At 39.9% G+C, this 23,488-nt stretch overlaps 1 protein-coding gene across 1 annotated transcript in view; it reads left to right on the plus strand.

The window, feature by feature from the left end:
- Nucleotides 1-781: 781 nt before the first annotated feature.
- The window catches only part of LOC144093160 (extracellular serine/threonine protein kinase FAM20C-like), a gene marked incomplete at its 3' end in the record, with an annotated part of 82,892 nt that continues 60,185 nt past the window's right edge, over nucleotides 782-23,488 (plus strand). Inside the window, exons 1-5 of the mRNA XM_077626478.1 lie at nucleotides 782-918; nucleotides 1,086-1,348; nucleotides 1,835-1,900; nucleotides 1,992-2,098; nucleotides 19,457-19,542. The remainder of the gene's footprint in view (nucleotides 919-1,085; nucleotides 1,349-1,834; nucleotides 1,901-1,991; nucleotides 2,099-19,456; nucleotides 19,543-23,488) is intronic.

The raw sequence follows: 23,488 nt of genomic DNA on the forward strand, positions 1-23,488 counted from the left end.
GTCATATTAAAAAAAAAAAATACGTTGTCATATTAAAAAAACTCATATTTAAAAAAAAAAGGTTGTAGTCATATTTAAAAAAAATACATTGTTGTCATATTTAAAAAAATACATTGTTGTCATATTTAAAAAAAACGTAGTCATATTTAAAAAAAATACATTGTTGTCATATTTTAAAAAACGTGATATTTAAAAAAAAACCTTGTCATTCAAAAAAACTATTACAAAAAAATCGTAGTCATATTTAAAAAAAAAGGTTGTAGTCATATTTAAAAAAACCTGACATATTTAAAAAAAAAAGTTGTCATATTTAAAAATACTGTAAAAAGAAGTAGGTATATTTTTTTATGTACTACATCGCTATGTACCATGTCAATTACAGTGAAAAAAGATACAATATCAAAATTTCACGACCATGATATTGTGCTAAAAATCTAAATAATTCAGCCTTAATAAATAAATAAGTAGTCCAAGTAAGTTCCATGGTTTTGGAGACGTTCAGCGCCAAGTTGTTGACAGCGCACCACTCGCTGAGTCTATGGAATCAACAACAAACAAACAGACACATAACTACTCAATATATAATCATGATAAATAAATCATCAATAAATATTAATGAGTGGTCAACATCATAAATAAGTAGCAGCAAGTCTTGATTGGGTCCCATTACATAACAGCAGGTCGCCATTGCGTGTCGGCGGCCTCGCAACAGAGCGCCCTCGACGCCTCCCTTGTCATCAGATGCCCGCTTTCCCCGAGAACGTGATTTAATTTGTTTGGTAATATCAGGATTGGCGCGTGGAGCCCGGCTCGCCTCCAACGTGAAATTGGACAAGGGCGTCGGAGCCTCGCCGCGTCAAAGCGCCTCACCTCGACGGCTGCTCGAGTGGCGGGCGCACGGCGGAAAGAATGAAGGATGTACGTACCGGAGAGGGAGCCGAGGGGGGCCGCCGGGGGGGATTCATTTTTTGGAGACAAAGCGCCAGGTGCCAGCGACGGGGTACCCATCTGCTCACCGTGCTGGAACTGGTCCAGTATGTCCAATCAGCTTCTGAGCAGACCTTCTCTCCTCCTTGTCCTTGTAGGAAGATGGCTCTGCGTGTAATTACCTTTTGGAGGAGCGGATCCTTTTCGGCTGCTGATCCTCGCGGGGGTGCCGGAGCCATGCACAGGTAAACCAGAACAGTCGCCGGCCAATGGCAAGGCGGTCCATTCACGCGCATGCAATGTGTGTTTTTGGGCCGTGTGAGGGAGCTGGAGTACCCGAGGAAAAGCCACGCAAAGGAAGGAAAGGCTGGAGGAGCCCGGGTGTGACGTTGGGCAGTTGATGGAATCATACACATACCAGGTTTTTATTTTTATCTTCAATTGTGTCTTTTGTCTACTACTTTCTTGAATACCCAATTGAAATGTTTTGCTAAAAACTGTATTCAAACTGTTGGACTTTATTTACAAATTGTTGAACCTTCATAGTCTTACCCAGGTGTATTTCTGTTTTTTAATCACTTTAATTTTATCAATGTATTTGTTTGCAAACTTGTTTTTTATTCATAATAGTATGATTTAAAGATACTATAGTATGATATATACCTATATATATATATACCTATATATATATATATATATATATATATATACCTATATATATATATATATACCTATACCTATATATACATATATACACATATATACATATATACACACATATATATACATATATATAAATACAGACACATAGATGTATATGGATGCATACGGTAGGTCTTAACACTCAGCCATTTGTTTTGTTAAAGAGCCTGACAGCTGACAGCTTGTTTGTTTTTTATCATTTCAGGCAAATGGGACCATTTTCTAAATTTTTGAAATCAAAGGACAACCCTTGGATTGAAGACAAAACGTGGTATAATTGCCCAAAGAACCAATAACATACGAACAACACCACCGTGAAGCATTCGGCGCCCTCACGTCACCCCCCAAAATCTTTTTCCCAGATCCCCCAATGATGGACGGATTGCATCCCGGATCCCCGATCGCCCCGGAATGGACGGCAGGCCAGCTTCATTTCCACCTCCAGTGGAGGGAGACCACCTATTTAGCGGTAAGGCCACCGGGATGATAGCGGATCAGCCGCAGGGGGGGCTTGGGAGGGGCGGTCTTCGCATCAAACCTCCGCTTTTGGAGAGGCCGCATCTCGCCGGTTTACAGCTTCAATTTCCATATCATTAGGCTCGTCCGCCAAGCTCGTTCGTGGCCGCTCTCCATTAATCCGCAACGTCGCGTACGAAAACCGCCAGTAAGCGTGCCTGGCTAATTTCCTTTTCCCTCCCCAATGCGTGGCTAGCCTTTTGCAAATAGTAGACCAAGGCGGCATGTTGCTCTTTTTCTTGTTTAGCGAGCGAGCGGGAAATGGAGGAGGAGGAGGAGGAGCCCAATTGCGCCTCCTCAGCTCATTACCCACACCTGGATGGGACCGCGGGGATCCTAATTTAAGTCGCTTGTTAACAACGCCCTAATGCGTCCTGACAGCAACAAGAAAAGGGATGAAGGAACCAGGGAAAAGAGCTTAAAAAGGGGGATGAGTGCCGAGGCTCCAAGGCGTGAAAAGGCTGTCCAATCAGACGATGGCGACCGCTTGGCTTCTCGCTTTGGATAGCCTCGGAAACGGCGTCAGTCAACCAATCTGTTAGCTTCCTTTGCCGTTACTAAACTGGTGAAGGGGGCTAATGGTAGCATGTGAAATCCAATCAGAGTCTATAACAGGGGTCGGGAACCTTTTTGACAGAGAGAGCCATAAACAATTCATATTTTCTAATGTTATTTTTTGAGAGCCGTTCTCGGAATTGAAAAGTAAAAATATATGAAAGTGTCATTTTTATTTTTTTTGTCATTTCATCACTTTTAACGTACAAAAAGTCTCTGATTTCTTTTGACAACATTGTTATGTGGTGGCTTACAAAATCAGTATCAATGATATCATGCATGCAGAAGAGTAATAAAAACAAAATTATGATTAAAATAGGGATACGGGTAGTGTCAACGCCGCAGTGACGCTCTTGTTAGTGCGTTCGGGACTCAGCTCTCTCACCAATGGTTTCCATATTTTACCTCATAGGTTAGTGGAGAGCCATATGTACCCATGGAAAGAGCCACAAATGGCTCCCGAGCCATAGGTTCCCTACCCCTGGTCTATAAGAATGGATTTGGGTTTTTTCGTATTGTTGACTCGGTCGGATACTTGGACTTCTTTTCTTTTCAAGCAAAAATGTGTTTTTATACCGTAAGTCAGTGTAAATGGCGGAGCGATCGCTAATACGAGAGGAGTATATACTACCGCATTTTTCCGTTTAATGTATGAAATTATTTGTGCTTTTTTGAGCCTCCCATTTGTGCGCCATTTAATATACCCCTTGCCGTTTAATATATGGATATGAAGATTGTAATGAAGTTAAACATGCATTGTGTGTAGGAAGTTTTGCATCAGCCTACAAACGTTAACTACAACACTAACGTTGGACTCAGAACCACAAGAAAAGTTTAAAGATAAATAAACGGTTAGCGCGCATCGTTTCGTATTTATGGTTCGAATGCAGTTGGATATTTTTTTGGTATTTTTTTACAACGATCTGACCCTTGGAGACCTTATTTTTAGGTTGCATCTGAAAATCAAGGTGGAGGCGGGGCCAATAGAAAAGAAAGGTATCTAAATTGAAAACAAAATTAGAATTAAGTTTAGTGTAAGGTTAAATGAAACGTATTTTTGAGTGTGTCTGCATCCTAATCCAAGTTCATTTCAAGTTGTTTATGTTATGTTACTAGCGTGTTGCCATGCAAAAATGCTCCCACCGCCCAATCCAATATCCTGTTGTCGTTGGAACGAATTAATTTGTTTTTTGTTCATTTCTATGGGAAACGTTCATTTGAGTTACGAATAAAACGACAAACGACCTCAGTCTCGGAACGCATTAAGCTCGTATCTTAAGGTACAACAAATATTTTTATCGCCCAATTTGACTCGACCTGCCAGTCTCGGTAATTATTTTGTCAATCCTCTTTGACGAGATCCTTTTTTTTTAACGAGCAGTGATAAAATTCCTCCCTCCCTGCGTGTCGCCACGAAGCAAAACATTCAAATGATACATTTCCTCCAATAAAATCACCTAGACATTATTTTTCTTTCCCGGCAGAAAATTGCCAGGCCGATATTGTGCAAAAAAAAAAAAAAACAGTTGGATTGCCTCAACAATGGCGCATTGTTTGAAGAGTTAAGTCCGCTGGACAGTATGGGATGGCGGAGCTTAAAATAGGGAGAAAAAGTTCTTTTTAAAGGCCTTATCGGGCTTCCAGAGAGGAAGCCGGCGCTTCAGCACCACCCACGTGATTTCGGGCCAAAGCAGATTATGAATATGCAATATTTGTTGTCGTCCTTGCCGCAGCCTCCCGTGGTGCTAACGCGAGCCCACTGTTTATGCTAAGTTATTCTCCTCCTGATTGGAAAAGTAATAGTGGGGAGCCTGGAGCACGTAGATATGACTTTTAATTTGGTTTGGCCACGCGGCGGGCCGCTTTAGAAACAAGAAAGATGGCGGCGCGATCTAAGGCAGACAGAGATGAATTTACCCGTGGCTTTTTTTTTTAATACGCTCTCGTGGTGGGCGTGGCCTGAGTGGGGATTGAATTTGACGCTTGAATTTTTTGACAATGATGGAGGAAGTGAATGAGGAAGAGAACCCGGTCATTTTTAACAGATTTTTTTTGGTTAAGATATCATTTTTTAGGGGGTGAGAGCAGTCTTGGGTAAGATATTTTCGTCAAAAATACCGAAAATGCTACTTAACGTCGAGGCAAAGTGCTCAATCTAGCAGTTCGCGGTTCGGTCGGATGGAAAAAAATATGTTAATCGTGATTGCGTTGGAGGAATTTTCCGATACGTACCGTGTTTTTCGGACTATAAGTCGCACCTGAGTGTAAGACAAAGAATGCACGATAAATGTATGAAAATTCCCTATGTAGATGTAATTTATTTAGTTTTTAGGGGGAAAAGTATATTTAAGTCGCAATGGAGTTTAAGTTGCATTTTTGGGGCGCCGTTTTTTCTTTTATTTTTCAGAAACAATGAACAAACGTGTACAATAAAGTAACAATAAAATAGGAAACGAGAGACAAACTATGTAAATAATTTTTCTTTGTTTTTAGGGGAAAAAAAACTATATTTAAGTCACACTGGAGTGTAAGTTGCATTTTCGGGCGACGTTTTTTCTTTTATTTCTCAGAAACAAAGAACAAATAATGTAGAATAAAGTAAGAGTAAAATAGGAAACGAGAGACCAATTATGTAAATTAACTATGTAAATGTAATTTATTTAGTTTTTAGGGGGAAAAAAAGTATTTAAGTCACACTGGAGTTTAAGTTGCATTTTCGGGGCGCCGATTTTTCAGAACAAACATGACAAATTATGTAAATTCACTATGTAAATGTAATTTATTTAGTTTTTTTATAACTGTAATATGGCATTCCTAACAATTCCTATATATGAACCATTTTTACGAAGACAATGATTGCTTTTCTTACAAAAAAACAACTAACACACCGACCACCACATTATTGAAATTGAGTCGTTAAGTTAAATGTCTTCCTGACCAACCACAAACCGGGATTTAAACTATATTTGACACTTTTTGTGGTTTATTTGAAAAAGAAAAGGATGCCATTTTGTGCCCGAGCAAAGTCCGACGTGTCCAATTGAGGAAAAGTGAGCTAACTTTGACTAGTTTGTGTTTGTTTTAGCGAAGCGGGTCAATGTCAAAAGATCATTGCAAACAGGCTCCTTATCTCCTTTTTATCCGCCGCCGCTTTTTCAGTCCCGCTTGTCCAATGAATCAAAGTTTAAGAGCTTTTTTTGCGGCCGCAAATAATCTCATTATGTTTTGCGGGGGGGATCGAGAGACCGCTCCCGTGGACTCCTTCCTAGTTAATTATTAAAAACACCGATGCTCTTGTCACTTTCCATAAATCCCGTTTTAACGCTTCGGCCCCGCGTGTGGCCGTCCCCCCATGTTTTGCGTGGGAGGTGTAAAACGGCAAGCCGAGTGACCTCCGCCGTTGGATGATTGATGGGCGCGTTTTGATTTTGATGAGCTGTCGACAGTTTGTTCGGGGCTCGGATATTGTTTTATTGTGGAGGTTCATTTTAAAGCACTTTGGGCTGAATTGTGATTTACAAATTAATTTGCCTTGCGCCACGCTTCATTTACAGTTGTTCTAGGAAATTGGATTACTGTATTTTCCAGACTATAAGTCGCACTTAATTTGCGACACCGACGTCTTGTTGTGTTTTTTTTAAGGCTATACAGTGCTACCTCGACATACGAGCAATTTGAAATACGAGCAAAATTTGAGCAAATATTTATCTTGAGATACGAGACAAATTTTGATATACGAGCATACAGCGGAAGCAAGAGGCTGCTCATAAGAACATCATGGCCACTGTCTTTCCCGTCGCAACTCCCTCGTGTAATGTCTCTACGAGCACTGGGCGGGGCGTTGCATTTTTTTCCAGTGTGTTTTTTTCCTGTTAGTCAGTGCGAATGGCGGAGCATGTTCGCTAATACGAGAGGAGTATATACCACTTTTCGTTGGCAAGTGGTCGTGCGTTATCCTATTGGGAGGACATTTGTGTGCATCATTTTGGGAATATTTTGAAGGGAAGACAAAAGCAAACAACCCTCGATAGGTTGCATCTGAAAGTCAAGGTGGAGGCGGGGCCAACCCGGGAGAAGAAAGGTATCAAAATGTCAAACAAAATTAGAATTACGTTTAGTGTAAGGTTAGATTAAACTTATTTTTGAGTGTGTCTGCATCGTAATCCAAGTTCATTTAAATTTCTTTGTTATGTTACGAGCACGTTACCGTGCAAAAAGTCCTCCCGGCATACGAGCTCAGTCCTGGAACGAATTAAGCTCGTATCTCGAGGTACCACTATAGTTATCTGAAAAACTGTTTTGTTGAACCATTTAGCCACTTTTTCTCCATTTTACTATTGTGACTTTAACATACGATTGCATACCTGTCAACCTGTGCCGATAACTGCCCTTATAAATGATTATGATTCCCCTTACAAACCCCCCAAAAACCTTACAAACACCGTACGACTCGTACGAGTCGTACGGTGTTTGTAAGGTTTTTTGGGGGGTTTGTAAGGGGAATCATAATCATTTATAAGGGCAGTTATCGGCACAGGTTGACAGGTATGCGATTGGCCATTTATTTTGAACGATCTAACCCTCGGAGACCTTAATTTTTCGTCTTTGCCTGCATGTGTGGCCACTTTCGGCCACTGCAACAAACTTACGTAGATCCCTTTGCTTGATAGTGCCAAAATCTAACTCCATTAAAGTTACTGGCGTGAACACTTTGAATATTGCAATCATCTCTGCACTTTTACGTCTCCTATCGCATGGTAGAAAAATGACGATTGTCGCTAGCTTACGCGTCTCAAAAGTTCCGCTATCCATAGACGACCACAATCGCGGTCACCGTTTTTTGGGGATTCCGGAAAAATTGAAACCTAGTGAACGAATGTTTCTGGAGCGCTTTGCTGACTCACCAAAGCTTTCTCCAAACGAATGCAACCCGAATACTTCCTTCGTTCCTTCCCTCGCTCTTATCGCCAAGGACAGAGAAGGTAATGCGCTCTGATCTTCTTGACACTTTTTGAAGCTGGCCAACCATTTTTTTTGTGCCTACGCTTGCTCCCTCAAGACCCCGGTTATAAATTGTTGACAACCACCGGTAATTACTGATGTGTGCTCCGATAGCCCGAGCCTCCGAGTCCAAGGAGGATAAGAAGATAAAGCCGATAGTTTTCAGTCCGCCACTTTGTCATATATAATCACGACCATTCCGTTCCCAATAATCCACTTTGGACGCTCTTTGATTCAATTCTCCTCCGTCCAAACTTGCCGTTTCATTCCGGTGGCGCCCGCCATTAAAAAAAAGCTAATAAAATTAAAATCATCATCGTATTCCGACACAGATGGCATTTCGATTGTATTCGTGTTTGCGTCTTTCGGCGAAACGAGTCAAAAAGCCACTCCTTCCCTTTCTTCTCATCTCGAATTAGCGTGCAACGAATCGTGTTATTTTTACGCTATTTGTCTTCCGGGGCTGATTTCCCCACACGCGCCCAAACTGGCAACCCAAAAACGAACGCAAAAGCACGACGTCATGCTGTGAGGTTTGGGAAATGGAGGAAATTGCGTTGCGCTAGCGGGAGGATTTTCTTCTTGACATCGTAATTTATTATTCCATTTTCTCTTAACATCTGGGCGTCCATTCGTTCTTTTCTTTGTGATGGCAAGTCTTCAATTTGTCCATTGCGTGCACTTTCTTTTTGTATGGATTGGCGCAATTTCCATCCTAAAGCTTCTCCTCCTTTGCAAAATTTTGTACAAAAAATTCCAACGCCTGGCTCTAGAGGTGACTGTGTAGTTCCCTTCAAAAGGAGTGCTAAATTAGCCAAAGCACCTTCTCTCTTCATACTTAGATTAGATTAGATAAAATAACTTTATTCATCCCGTATTAGGGAAATTTCATTGTCACAGTAGCAAGAGGGTGAGAATACAGACACAGTAAAAGACAGTTTAGACATAAATAAATAGGTAATAAATAAGTTAATGAATAAATACATAAATATATATTTTAATAAATATTCTTTCTAGCTTCCTCAAAATGCAGGGATTGATTTTTCTGCCATTTATCTCATTAAATATCCAATTTAAAAAGACGTTTTCATCTAAATTAAAGCTTGTTTTTATATCTTAATAGTTATTTCAATTAAATTGCATTCCAAATTGAGGAAAAAATAATAGCAATTTAATCATTTATTCTGCAACTTCAGATTTAAAGTAAACATTGTATTCATTTATTGTGTTAAAGTACAAAAAATAAAAAAGGCCAAATCCAGAACACATTATTTCATAAATAAACCTTTTTTTCTGTCCAAGTTTTCCATTTTTCTCATTAAAAATAGACTGTAAAAAACTTTTAAAAGATTTTTAACACCTGTTTCGGAGGCGTCCAAACTTCCCTAACGAGACGAGAACGAATCCCATTTCTTGATTTATTTTTTTAAACCTCCACAAGACAAACAAAAGCATCTCCATGAATGTAACACCTACTGATTAAAACGCTGCTCGCATTATGCCGGATCTCCTTCATAAATAAATCAAACTCAAACTCAATTTGGACTTTGCTTGGGCACTCTACATCACAAAGATTCCTGATTTGCACCCTCGCGTGCGATGGTTCCTTTCACCGAATATTTCCTTGAAAGAAAGTCAAGAAGAGCCCGCCATTGAGAGACGGCCCTTATTTAAATAAATCCCATTATCAACGTGCTGAGGTAGCGGTTACATGACCGGAAAAAAACGGGCCAATGACAAAGAGGACAAAGGAGAGCCGGCGCGACGTAAAATGGCGTCAAAGGGAAACAAAAGGGAGGACGGAGACCAAGCCACACCTTCGCTTGGCGGTCCGAGCAATTTACGGTTTTAACCCCGACGCCGCCGGTCGACGATAATGAGCGCGGCACCCCCGTCTGGGTCACCTTGTCCCGCCGACGTCTTCAACCGGGGACGCTTATGGATTCATGACATGCGTACGGTCGCTTTGAATTAGGCGCTAATATAGCAAGGCTAGCGCCAGACGGGAATTAGTAAGGGAGATCCAGCAGGAAATGAGCGGGTTTTAATCGGCGGGTTTTAGGTTTGTGGAGACGCTTTGCCCTTCCTTGTCTGGGGGAGGTTTTAAAAAAATCGAGAAATGGGATTGGCCGCTTGTTTAGATGGCATTCGTTTTTGTTTTGTTTGGGAAATTTGGACGCTGTGTTAAAATTCGGTGGAAGTTTTGTACAGTCTTGTTTTAATGAGAAAATGGAAAACTTCAAAAATATATATTAGTTATGAAATAATGCGGTCTGGATTTGGCCTGGTTTGATGTATGTAAGCGAGGTAAACATAGTTATATGAATTGGATTGGATTGGATTGGATAACATTGTCACAGTAGCAAGAGGGTGAGAATACAGACACAGCAAAATACATTTTAGACATAAATAAATAGATGATACATATGTTAATAACTAAATGTATGTATATATATATACATATATATAAATAAATAAGCGTGTTGCTGAATATATATATATATATATATATATATATATATATATATATATATATATATATATATATATATATACACATATACGCATAGATACATATACATACACATAGATGCACATGTATACATACGGTAGGTCTTAACAATGTTCATTTTAAAACAGATGTGGAACAATCGTGGAGTTTTTAAATTGATATTCCTGACTTTGAAATGCAATTTAATCGAAAAAGCTATTAAAATATCAAAAAACAAAGCTTTCATTTGTATGAAAGCCTCTTTAAATTGGATATTTAATGAGATAAATGCAAGAAAAATCAATCGATGCATTTTGAGTAAGGAAGTCATTTTCCAGTCGAGTTGTGATTGGCCATGTTTTTCCACACACTTTAGTGTGAACTAAACTTTTTTTTTTTTTAAAAACATACTTTTAGGCTCCACCTTTTCAACTTTTGCCTGCTTTCTTAAGAGCATTTTGCAGGACCATATTTGCATTCCCCACAATTTCCGCTTCACCTGAATAACCGACTTTAAAAGCTGCCACGTTGAAAAGCCTGACTTTGGAAGCTTTCCTTTCCCATTCACCCTGAAAGCAGCGTGTCAAAGAAGTCGAGAAGTTGAGGGCAGCTCGCGCGAAACATTTCAATCCCACTGAGCTCCCAAACGACAAAGGCCGCGGGGTCACGTGACCCGCATCGACCTTTTGCAAAACCCCGTTTTGAATAACCGCCGACAACCCCAACATAAATCCGTGGCTGTGAATATTTATAAGACGTTTCGCCCGAACGCCATCCCGGGGAGAAATATATCTGCCGGTCCTTCTCGCTGCAACAAATGCTTTACTAAGCACATAAAAAGAAAAAAAAAATGGCTTAGATGCATTCCTCTGCGCACTCTCGCTCCGATTATCGCCGCTTTTCACCTTGAATGTCTGACACGACTTTATGGGAAGGTAAAGGACTTAAACGCGAATGTCACGGCACATTGGCGGCGCTTTAGTGGACTGGCGATGGCTCTCTGCGTGAGGATGTTAAAATGCAACGGCGTAGCGGCGAGCTATTTTCAGACGCTCCGGCGGCGGCGAGACGTTTCTATAGTTCGCCCTTTCAGGGAAAGTTTCTTTCAAATCAAATCAGGCCAGACGGAAAGGCGGACATTTTTGATCCAAATGCAGTCCAACTGCTAGTTAGAGAGTGGCAGCTTGTCAATTTAACGCCGCGGCCTGCTGGGTTTTTTTCAAGTTAGGGTAAAAAATAAGTCCCGACCTGCTGCGGAAAGGCATTAAAATGATTGCACAGTTTGGTATTTAATGTATTTTTTTAAAGGGAAAGTTTTTTGCTAACATGCTTTCCTTTTAGATAAAGATCAAGTGTTCATTTTTTGGCGAGAATGCTAATTTATAGGCGTAATGAAAAGTTTTTATGATGTTTGCTAAATGTTGACAATTTGTTCCGAGTCGAGAACAGTTGAAAAATAATAACGCAAACAGCGCAAAAAGAGATAAAGCAGAATATGGTTAAAATTGGAACAGGTTGATGAGCGTAAGCATGGCCATGTTTGGTGGAATTGTCTTTTTGAAGGGGGCGGGGCTTCGTTTGGGAGTGGTGTCGCGCTTGGATTGGGCGAAAGAGTTTTTGCGTATTTGTGGGCAATGTCTATCTTAAAATGTCACATCAATCAATTATAAATGTCATATTATGTGTTTCCGTTAACTGTTGATGTATTGTCTTGTTTTTGGTAGAATTGTCTTTTTGAAGGGGCGGGGCTTCATTTGGGAGTGGTGTCGCTCTTGGATTGGGCAAGAGATTTTTGCGTATTTGTGGTCAGGGCAATGTTAATCTTAAAAATGTGACATCCATCAATTATAAATGTTTTCGTCAACTGTTGGCATATTGTCTTGTTCTTATTACTTACGATCTAATTTTCTTGCACACTTTTTTTCTGCATGTTTGCAAAAATTCTCCGAATTCATTCACTTTTAACATCGCTTATCCTTGCCGCGATCGCGGGGTGCTGGAGCCTGTCCCAGCTGACTTTGACTGGAGTAAAAATACTATTTCCCTTTAAAAACTAGGGTTATTGTTGACAGAATTTTGTTTTTTTAAACGCTAGCATCCCCAAAAGCACCATCCTCCCATTTTTTTTGCCAGACAGGAATTGGCACAGTTGGTGAAGACAGTGCAAATAATCAACCTTAAATATGGCTTATTTTTTATATCAAGTATCGTCATAATCCAAGAAAACCTCTGTCCAAAGTGTCCCAGTTACCCACGCCGGCGTGGCAGCACACCACCTGATAAACCCAACGCTTTCGGGATTCATTCTTATCCCCCTGTTTTTTGTCGTGGCTACCTGTCAAACCGTCTTTTAAATTCCCCCCCAAAAAATCACATTATCATGCCAGTTCTTTACGATAGCAGAGCAATAGATCAAGTTGTCTTCCCTTATTTGTCTTCATTTCGGCTGGACTTTGAAACTGCAGCGTAGGCGGGATAACTTCACTAAATGACCGACACTTTCAAGATGAGTTTTTCCTGGTAAAAAAAAGACAAAACTTTATTTGTCGATGTTTGGAAAAAGGGTTAGTGAAAATTTGCCAGCCTTTACAGTTAAAATGGATTCATGTGTATGATTGTCAATGACAACGAAAGAGAGAAAAGGGGATATTTATAGAGGTATTTTGCAAAAAAATACATATATCGTAAAATATCATATATAGTCTACTTACAAATGCCTCCACGTATTTTTTTTTAAATACTTTTTTTGTAAAACCAATCTTGTCTTCCCAATTTTGGATTTAATCCGGATCGTATCGGTCACTGGTAGCAGACGAAAATATTTTTGATGCATTCCCCTATCACTATACAAATATAGCGCGTCAACAAGCAAATACCCCTACCCACACAGTCAAGCTGTCAGCGTCATCTTGAATTTAGTGCACCGACTGATTGGGCACCTCGTCCACTTCCGAGAAAAAAAATTAGACATTTAAGTGCGCCCTATGTGAGTAAATGTGCCGTGTTGCATTTGTACGTTTTTTAAAATCGTTTAATAAGGGGAATTGCAATCATTAATAAGGGGAGCAATTAGCCGAAGTTGACAGGTATGATAGTATGATATCCTCTTTTTATTTGTTGACGCTTTGCTCCTTGAACACTAGGGGCGTCATTTCTGCGAGACCACCTAATGGGCAAAGTGTCTTGAAAAAGTCACGCAAGTTTGGAAACTAGCACCGTGTGTACATTTCTTATCTATACTGTTGCTGACATGACTTAAGAGGACCTGGCTTTCTTTCATTTCTTCGCGTGACGCTGCCGCTTGTCACTTCGTTTTTCGCAAAGCGGACAGCTAAGACCAATGTTTTTGCCTCGCGTGTTTGCCACACTATATTAGCGTCTGCCAGATTATTCTTTTTGCGCTGAGTTTGCCGAATAGACGTGCGTGTCCTCCACCTTGTCCGGCGTGTGGAAATACTTTGAGCTCCACTCATCTGTCTTTGTTTAATGCGGCTACAGGGCGGAGGCAAAGATGAATGCAGTTAATAGGCTGTGACACAGCCATTAAAGACAGCCCCGCCCCCTCAAGTGAGTGTAAATGTTTGGCTCACCTCACTTCTTTCATCCCATAATGTTTTACTTTCATCTTTTTTTTTGGACCCTCCTAAAGCCTCGGTGGTTTTTTGAGTCTCGATAATGCATCAAAATCTGGATTAATTCATTTTGAATGAAGTCATTACTGTGTAAAGAAGTCATACCTGGCAACCTCGGCCAATTGCTTCCCTTATTAATGATTGCAATTCCCCTTATTAAGCGATAAAATGCAACGCGGCACATATTTACTCACATAGGGCGCACTTAAAAGTCAATTTTTTTCTCCAAAGTGGACGGGGTGCCCAATCAGTTGGTGCACTAAATTCAAGATTCCATAGATGTCGCTGTTTGACGCTGACAGCTTGACTGTGTGGGTAGGGGTACTTGCTTGCTGACGCGCTGTATTTATATAGTGCAAAGATGGATGTATGCATGTGCATATCATGCTTTTAGCATGACAACATTAGCAGTCGACAATGACATTTTCGACTCCTAATAGTGACTGAGACGATCCGGATTAGAGGCAAAATGGGTAAAACAAGATCGGTTTTACAAAAAAAACGTACTTAAAAAAAATCCCGTCCAAAAGTTGCCATATGGCGTACACAATTTAAATGATAAAAAATTTATAAAATATGAGAAAATGTATATATTGGCAGGTATGACGAGTATTTGTGGGTGTCTGAACAAATTCAATACTATTCATAATTGGGGGCATATTGACAACCCCCATGCAGTATTTTCTTTATGAATTATTTAAAGTAAATTAAAATGAGCTGCAACTGCTTATTTCAAAATGGTGCAGCCTTCAGTTAAAGACTTTTCAGATTAAACAGTTTACCATTTTTTTTTCTTGGGCTAAGAAAGAAATTTAGATTTTTATGATTGAACATATTTTTTTTTAATGCTATCCTATTTGAAGCCTCGCCGTTCCCATGGTTACCATCGCCCTTCCTCCCTCTTTCAAGGTTATCGGCATCTCTGACTGGGCCATTTTTAACATGATACCACTTTTCCCACCTTTCTACATAAAACCAATCGATTCCGACTAAACATTCGCAATTGCCTGACTTTTGGGCCGATTGCCCCCCCCAAAAGCCCCCCTACGCCCTCCCACCGGTGCCGCAAAATCAATTAGAAAGCTCATCTTCTCCAGCTATCGACGTTTCTCAGCGTAACGAGATATGTTTTCAACCACTGACCATCGCCTCGGCGCAGGCGGTCATCTCTTTCATGAGTAAAAAAAATAAAAAATAAAAATAGTGCTGATGCCTTTGGTGTTCCATACTGAAATAACAAGTGTCCCATTACCTGATGGGAAGAAATATGATATCTTCTGGAGTGCTGCTGAGATTTACGAAGCTTTGATAAAGTCCAAATGTAGCAACAAATTTTAAGGCCAAAAAATCAACAATGACACTGCGATTAGAAGGTTTCAGGATTTTCATTTAATTATATTGACAACTCATATTTTTCAGACTATAATTGGCGTGTTTTTTTATTAGATTGGATTGGATAACTTTATTCATCATAACTGCCATTGGGGAAAGACTGACAAAATCAGAAAATTCTCCTTTCCAACTATGAAATATGATTTTTGATATTAGGCAGTTGGGGTTGTAACTCGTGACTCACTAACTTTGGTAAGCCCGTCTTTGTAAATACAGTAGTTAGTCCTTGTTTATTTGTTATTTGCAGTGGTGTGCCGTCAGGGCCTTCAAGGCCTTCTCTGCTGGCCTAAGAAATATCTGAATCACAGACTGATGTTAATTATATTTTGTCCATGAATACTTATTAAATAATTCCAAATTGTCTGTTAGCTTCCCCCATTTTAGTGCAATTTTTGCCGTTTCGCCATTGACGTCCATCGCTGTCTTTTCCCAAGGAAAATTAGTATTTGTATTTAATCAATAAATGCTGTTTTCGGCTGGATTTTACCTCATTTTCGGGCAATGTTTGCCGGTACACCATTGACGTTCATCGCTGTCTTTTCCCGGGAAAAAATCACCCCCCTGGCCCGGTTGTAATGTTTGAAAAGCTCCAGTATTCTTATTTAATCATTAAATGCTGCTAGGAAGTGGATTTTACCCTATTTTTGTGCATTGATTTATTGATTATTTTTATGTGTTGCAGCTGTAGCTGCAGTAGAGGTTTTATAGCCATAAAATAGTTTTTGAGAGTTGGATTGATTGGTTGAAGGCGCTACGAGAAAATGCATGGACCGCCACTGGTTATTTGTAGTCTTTATTTTTCAAATTGTCCTCTTGCGAGATTGTCAACGGATTATCGGGATGTAAAGACAGAAAACCAGTCTGCCAGCTAACAATTTTTATAGAAAATGGGTCGATGTAATATTGAAGGACAGCTGTTGTTTGTTAACGGTCCGAGAGGGGGGCTTGATCCGTCTTTAACGTCGACGAATGAACCCGCCTGACACTGTCGTCCTCAATAATTGTCTCGAAGACGGTCAGACAATTTTCCAGACCCGCAACTTGGAAGTATATAAAAATGGATCTCTTTGTCCGGAGACCCGGAGCCATTTGGGATTCGTCAAGCGTGAAATCTTCATGAAATGAGTGTATCAATAAGAGAGGACGGGGGGGGAGGGGCCGGGGGTGCAGGAGGCAGAGACTGTTGGCAGACAGTGATGAGGTTGAGATGAGCCAGATGCTAAAAAAAGACAATATTATTTTCATTGAAGTCATCGCCTCGCCTCGGCGGAATGGAGCGGCAAATTCAACAAGCCGATCACGTTACATGCGTCTTATCTTGTATCTGTATTCCCCTAATAACACCCGATAAATGCTTTGTATTGCACAGTTTTGTGGCAGGGCGCCTGCGGAATTGAAATTCTTTGCCACGGCATCAAGCGCTCGCTTCTTTTCATTCTCTTTTGTCAGAGTCGCTGAACACACAAAGGCGTAAAAACCACAAACGGCATGCAAAAGGAGCCTGGCGAGGGTTTGAACATCATTTAAGACATGAGGGACATGATTCAAATCGACGAGATTTACACCGTAGGCTCAGGTGCGGCGTTCTGGGATCAAACCCGGAAGCGTTGTGACGGCTTTTCTGGAACAGTTTGTGTTGACTTTATTCCCTATTGTAGTACTTGTTCCCCTTGAATGAGGCCTTTTTTCCAGCTAAAATTCCATTTTCAGCCAATCCGGATTGAAAGTGGATCACTGTTTTTTGTAGTCTGAACACTCACAAAGCGGATTGAAACCACGTACTAACTAGTTTCATGTCCGATATGGACCAGAAGCTTTTCAGTCCGAACAGCTCAGATGGCTTTTGATGGTTGCGTTACTGATAGGTTCACCAATAGATATAATTTAATATAAGGAAGACATCGGAACGCATAGCTTTTCTTGCAAGAAGAGAATCGATCCTGACTCGTCCTCGTCTCAGATCATTCTCAAGAACCGAATCCTCTCCTGCCCATTTAGTTGCATTAGAGTCAAAACAATTAAGGTTATCTATTCAAAACAATTGCATAAGAGGTAAACCGAACAACACAATTAAGGTCAAAACCCTTCATTGCCACGGGTCCAGATCCGATACGGAATAATTTGCAATTTGAACCGTCAGTCCTAAAAATCGGATTTGAAGAGGATTGGAATCGGGGATAAGGCGACCGCATACTTTTTTTAAAATTTCACTGTAGTTAAGGACGTTAATAGGGGACACGTCACCCCTGTTTTCTAAGTCTGTTTCTTCTGAATGCCCATTCGCAAGCATCATAAGAATCCAAAACCCGAAACTTTTTAAACCCCCCAAAAAGCCCGATTAAAGCGAAGAGACTGTTTCAAGTTGAAGATGTCGTCCTTTAACGAATCAAAGGATCCGTTTCAAGGTCAAATCTGATTGGCTCTTCGTGGCTCATTGCCGTTTAGATGCCTAACGTTAACTTGTTTTCGGGGTGACATCTACCACCTGATTTGAGGGTTAAAAAATGGCATCCAAAAGCCTTTCTTAAAGTGGTCTGCAGGGTCTTGCTTTTTCCATTTCTCTGGGATCGAGAGGGAGTACCTGAAAATGAGAACAGGGGTAGAGAAATAATTGCTTTCTTGTCTTTTTGGGCTCCTCCCCCCAAATGAGAGGGGTTGGAGGTGCTTTGAAAGGGGAATTGGTGCGGGTTTAAATGGCTGTATGAGACCAAAGTTATCTTTCTGCCACAATCTGCTGATGTGGCACATTAAGTGAATAATGTATTCAAAGTTGGAACCAAAAACACGGGCTGACTATAGAATTATAAAGCACAATAGCTTTTGCGCAGTGTATTATTATTCCACGCCGTCAAAATTCAGCCCGACTCAAAAAGTACCGTCCATGATTTCCGTATTGAAGCATATAACGTTTTTAATTCCGATATCGACACGCAACGACAAAAACCCGAACGTAGGTGCGCCGTAACGCGTTGCCGTGCCGTTTTTAGCATCGTTAAGATGATTAAATCCGAGCCAATTATTCACATTTGCAGGCGCCAAAGCAAACTTTTGCAGACGAGCTTGTTTTTCGAACCCCGAGGATGGCGTGATCTAAAAACGTCGATCGTTGCAATGTAAACACTCGTCTAATTAGCTGTGGATGATAGGCTGCCCATCCATTACGTCCTTAATTGGCTTCCAATCAGTGCAAATAAAACATACCATCACACGTCGCAGCCTGCGTCATCGCGCCAGATGATTTCATTTCCTCTTAAATGATCAGGATGAGTAAATAAACTCCATTTGTCGGTTTCTTGTTTGTCGCCTGGACAAATGCGACAGGAATCTTATTCGAAATGGATTCCTGCTGCTCTTGATTTCGCTAACACTTACGCCATTTAAATAAAAGTGCAGAATATTATCGTGTACCTGCCAAGAGATTTACGTATTATCTCGCATATTAGCCGCATCTGCGTATAAGCCGTACCCTTCAGATTGCCTTAAAATCGTTGAATTTGACAATTTCTCTCGTATAAGACGCCCCCGATTCACAATTTTCATCTCCATAATCATGGTTTTAATAGAGTACAAATGTGTTACTTTAAAGGGAAAATCTTAAGAAAATTAATCGCACCTAATATTTCCGAGATACTGTATGAATCAAATTTAATTCAATTAACTTTATTCCTAAATTTTAGTTTAAAATTTTAGTTTCCCTTCAAATTGCCTTAAAATGGTTAAATTTGACACTTTTCTTTCGTATAAGATTCACAATTTTCACCTCCATATTCATGGTTTTAATAGAGAGTACAAATGTGTTACTTGAAAGGGAAAATCTTAAGAAAATTAATCGCACCTAATATTTCCGAGATACTGTATGAATCAAATTTAATTCAATTAACTTTATTCATAAATTTTAGTTTACAATTTTAGTTTCCCTTCAAATTGTCTTAAAATGGTTGAATTTTACTTTTCTTTTGTATAAGATTCACAATTTTCACCTCCATATTCATGGTTTTAATAGTACAAATGTGTTAATTTAAAGGGAAAATCTTAAGAAAATTAATTGCACCTAATATTTCTGAGATACTGTATGAATCAAATTTAATTCAATTAACTTTATTCCTAAATGTTAGTTTAAAATTTTAGTTTCCCTTCAAATTGCCTTAAAATGGTTGAATTTGACACTTCTTTTGTATAAGATTCACAATTTTCACCTCCATATTCATGGTTTTAATAGTACAAATGTTTTACTTTGAAGGGAAAATATTAAGAAAAATCATCGCACTTGGACAAATTTGAAGAGGAAGTCACATGAGCAGTAAAACCAAGAAGTCAAGCAAGTGAGTGAGTTTTTTCATGTTTTATGCCACATACAGTTCTTTTCTTGAATTTCATTCATAGACGTCAATATAAATGTCCTTATTTTCCTTCTCTACTTCTAAACAAATGACCGTATCGGCCGCAGAGTCTTGCGTTATGGCCTTCCGACCTTGCAGTTTCGTCTAATTTGTGCGCCTATAATCCGTTCCCTCGACTCCGTCCTCATTTTTTTAGCGACAAATACGGCTTATATGCGAGAAAATCATTTTTTCTAGCACCTCCCCAACGTCTTTGGCATCTCAAAAACACAACAGAATCCTCTCTCCTCTCCGCAAAGCTCCGCCAGGCGAGCGAGTAGCATCTCGGGGCGCCGGCGTTCTTTGGAAATAAAGTTCCTTTTGAAAGAAGAACCCCGAGTGGATTTTCCCAACAGCCGACTGACGCAAAGAAGAGACTGTCATTATGCTGTTCAGTGAAGCGGCAATATCTGAAGCCGCCTTGGGACTTAGGGGGTGCCTGTACAAAGGCTACCTGTCTGCCTGCCTGCCTGGCCCTCGCTGTCTATCTACCTGAATGCTCGGATGCATGCTTGTCTTTCATCTGCTTTGTAAGATGGCAACTCTCTGCACGCACCTCACCCTCACCCCCCGGGGATCAAACTCACTGCTCTGAGACGCCGGGCCAGATAATAAGAGTGTCCCTTGGAAGATTACTGGGAGTCGCTCACTCGCTTCCATCTCCTGACCCCCTTGCGAGCATTTTTGTTCCCGGAACAATCGCCATCGTTCCAAACCGGTCTTCAACGGTTGTTCTGGGTTGATCTTTGAAAAACTGAACCCAACATTTCCCACTCCTAATCCACTGCACCAGTTCTGTACATTAATTTATATGTCGGGCCTTTGAACGAGTGGATAGCGTGCCAGGTTCGCAGTTCTAGGGTCGATCCCCGGTCGGTCTTCACCCTGTGGAGTTTGCATGGTCTCCCCGGGCTTGCGTGGGTTTTCTCCGGGTATTACGGTTTCCTCCCACCTCCCAAAAACATGCAATCTAGGCTAATTGTATGCAAACTTGAACGTTCTAGGGTCAAAAGTTCGATCCAAGGTGGGTCATCCAGGCCTTCTGTTATTCCGCTGTTTCTCAACCTTTTTTGAGCTGCGGCACACTTTTTGTATTGAAAAAATCGCAAGGGGAAATCTTTTAATTTAAAATTATGTCGCCTATATTAACAATAATCATTCTCATCAAAGTTTTATCAGCAGGAATCACATAAACCTCCAAATTTATAGTTTTAAGTTGAATTAAATTTAATTCAATTAACTTTATTCATAAATTTTAGTTTCCCTTCAAATTCCCTAAAAATGGTTGAATTTGACACTTTTCTTTTGTATAAGATTCACAATTTTCACCTCCATATTCATGGTTTTAATAGTACAAATGTGTTACTTTAAAGGGAAAATCTTAAGAAAATTAATCGCACCTAATATTTCCAAGATACTGTATGAATCAAATTTAATTCAATTAACTGTATTCATAAATTTTAGTTTAAAATTTTAGTTTCCCTTCAAATTGTCTTAAAATTGTTGAATTTGACAATTTTCTTTTGTATAAGATTCACAATTATTCGGACCCTGAACAACCTCCGGTTCGAGTGATGCAAAAATAAGCAATGTCATGTTTTTAATCGCATAATTGCATGACTTTTCTCCAAGTATGACTTCAATCTCCTAATATTACACCCCAAAAAATGTGTGTTATTGTACCGCATCTTCGTGGCTCTTTTACATTGTCTGGAAGATTTTATAAAGTGACAAAAATACACCAAAAACGCAGGAGAACCTCTGCTGTCCTCATTTAGCCTTTACAAAGACAACGTTCCATTCCAATGGAGAAACTACCTTCAGAACCACGAACTTAGATGTCCTTTTAAGCACCGGGAGTTCTTTTAAAGGCAGTTGGTCCTTCCTTCCGGTTTCCAGGACCGCCACCCCTAGTGTTGCTCATCCTGACAGCCAGTGAAATTGAGCCTGGCACTTATTAGCAAAGAAGCCAGAAGAAAGGCCGCCTCCGTCTTCTTCGCACTCGACGCAATTCCCTCTGACAGACTCGCCGGCGGTCCGCATTGTGTCACCGTACCGAGCCGCTCTCTTGCTAATTGCGGCTATTAAGGCTTCGGGGGAACGTCTTTAACGCCGAGCACACTTAATGAGAGCGCAGTGAGATAAATGAGAGATTGTATTTCTCGCCTTGGAGAAGCTCTTTGTGAAATTGAGGAACTTTCGCCGTCTCGGTCACTAGTTTTTCCCAAATTAGCACTGCAGGTAAAATTGAGTAGGGTTGCTCAACTTACCGTATTTTCTAACCTACGCCGTATTTGTCGCTCAAAAAATCAATGACTGTATCGCTTATATGCGCATAAATTAGGTGACAACGACGAAACGCCATAACGCAAGACAATGCGGCCGATACGGTCATTTATTTCAAAATAGAGAAACGATAAACAGATAAAACGCTAAACAAAATTTGAATGAAATTTGATTTATACAGTAGTATCTCGGAAATATTAGGTGCGATTAATTTTCTTAAGATTTTCCCTTCAAAGTAACACTATTAAAACCATAAATATGGAAAATTGTGAATCAGGGGGCTTATACGAGAGAAATTGAAAAAATCAACAATTTTGAGGGAATTTGAAGGGTATGGCTTATACGCGGAGAATCTATGCAACGTGTCAAAGCGGCGGGCCGGGGGCCAAATCTGGCCCGCCACATCATTTTGTGTGGCCTGGGAAAATAAATCATGAGTGCCGACTTTCTGTTTTAGGATCAAATTAAAATGAAGAGTATAGATGTACATTAAATTTCCTGTTTTTTTTAAAATCAATAATTGTTTATTTTAATCAATTTTTCCTGTGTTTTTAGTTCAGAAATCATTTTGTGAAATCTAAAAATATATTAAAAACAGCTCAAATAAACATTGTTTTAGATCTATAAAAAAACTGAATATTCAGGGATTTTAATCCAATAATTTTTAAATACCCTTTTTTCTGTGTTTTTAGTTCAAAAATCATTTTGTAAAATCTAAATATATATTTAAAAAAAGCTACAATAAACATTGTTTTAGATCTATAAAAAATTGAATATTCAGGGCTTTTAATCCAGTTCTTTCAATCCATTTATAGAAAAAAAATCTAAATATTATATCTAAAATGGTCCGGCCCATGTGAAATCAAGTTGACGTTAAAGCCGCCCGGGAACCAACCCGAGTCTTACACCCTTGATCTATGCGATAAAATTCGGTAAACCGAGATGTCAAGGGCGACCAATTTTGTTCTGACTGGATAAATAATTGGCAGGTTATTCAATAACTTTATTATATCCAACTTTTATCATAATGCAATGATAGGAAGCATCCATTTTCTACAAAACCAGCATCCATCTGAAACGCTGCGTTGCTGTTTAGACGATCAGGATCTATTTTGGTTAATTGAAATAGATGACATTATTGTTTATTAATGATGAGTGAACTTAATTGCGCGTGACAGGCAAAACAACCTCGATTGGACTCTGTTGTTTTGACACGACTGCTCTAAAAACGTCATTTCAACTTCCTAAAAATGACTCACCATCCATTTCTTGGTATTTTTTTCCACATCCGTTCCAACCCAGCTTGCTTCGAATAACCCGCAGTTTATTTTTGTGCCAAAATAACATTTTACGCCACGAGAATACTACGCGCGTTTCCCCCTCGTCGCCTTCACGTTGTGTTTTTCAATCAAAAAAGAACATTTCCTGTTGCATATCATCACGCTGTTTCCATTAGAAACCATTGGTAGGTGACACACAGGTGTCATTTCATATAAATGTCTCATAACCCGCTTGTTTTTGTCGTCGGGGAAATTCCAAGGAAGAACAGAATGCGATGGTTGGTGTCATTTGGCAGTAGATTGGACGCTGGGAAGCTATTCTTGGAT

Source organism: Stigmatopora argus, chromosome 18 (assembly GCF_051989625.1).
Source record: "Stigmatopora argus isolate UIUO_Sarg chromosome 18, RoL_Sarg_1.0, whole genome shotgun sequence".
NCBI lineage: Eukaryota > Metazoa > Chordata > Actinopteri > Syngnathiformes > Syngnathidae > Stigmatopora > Stigmatopora argus.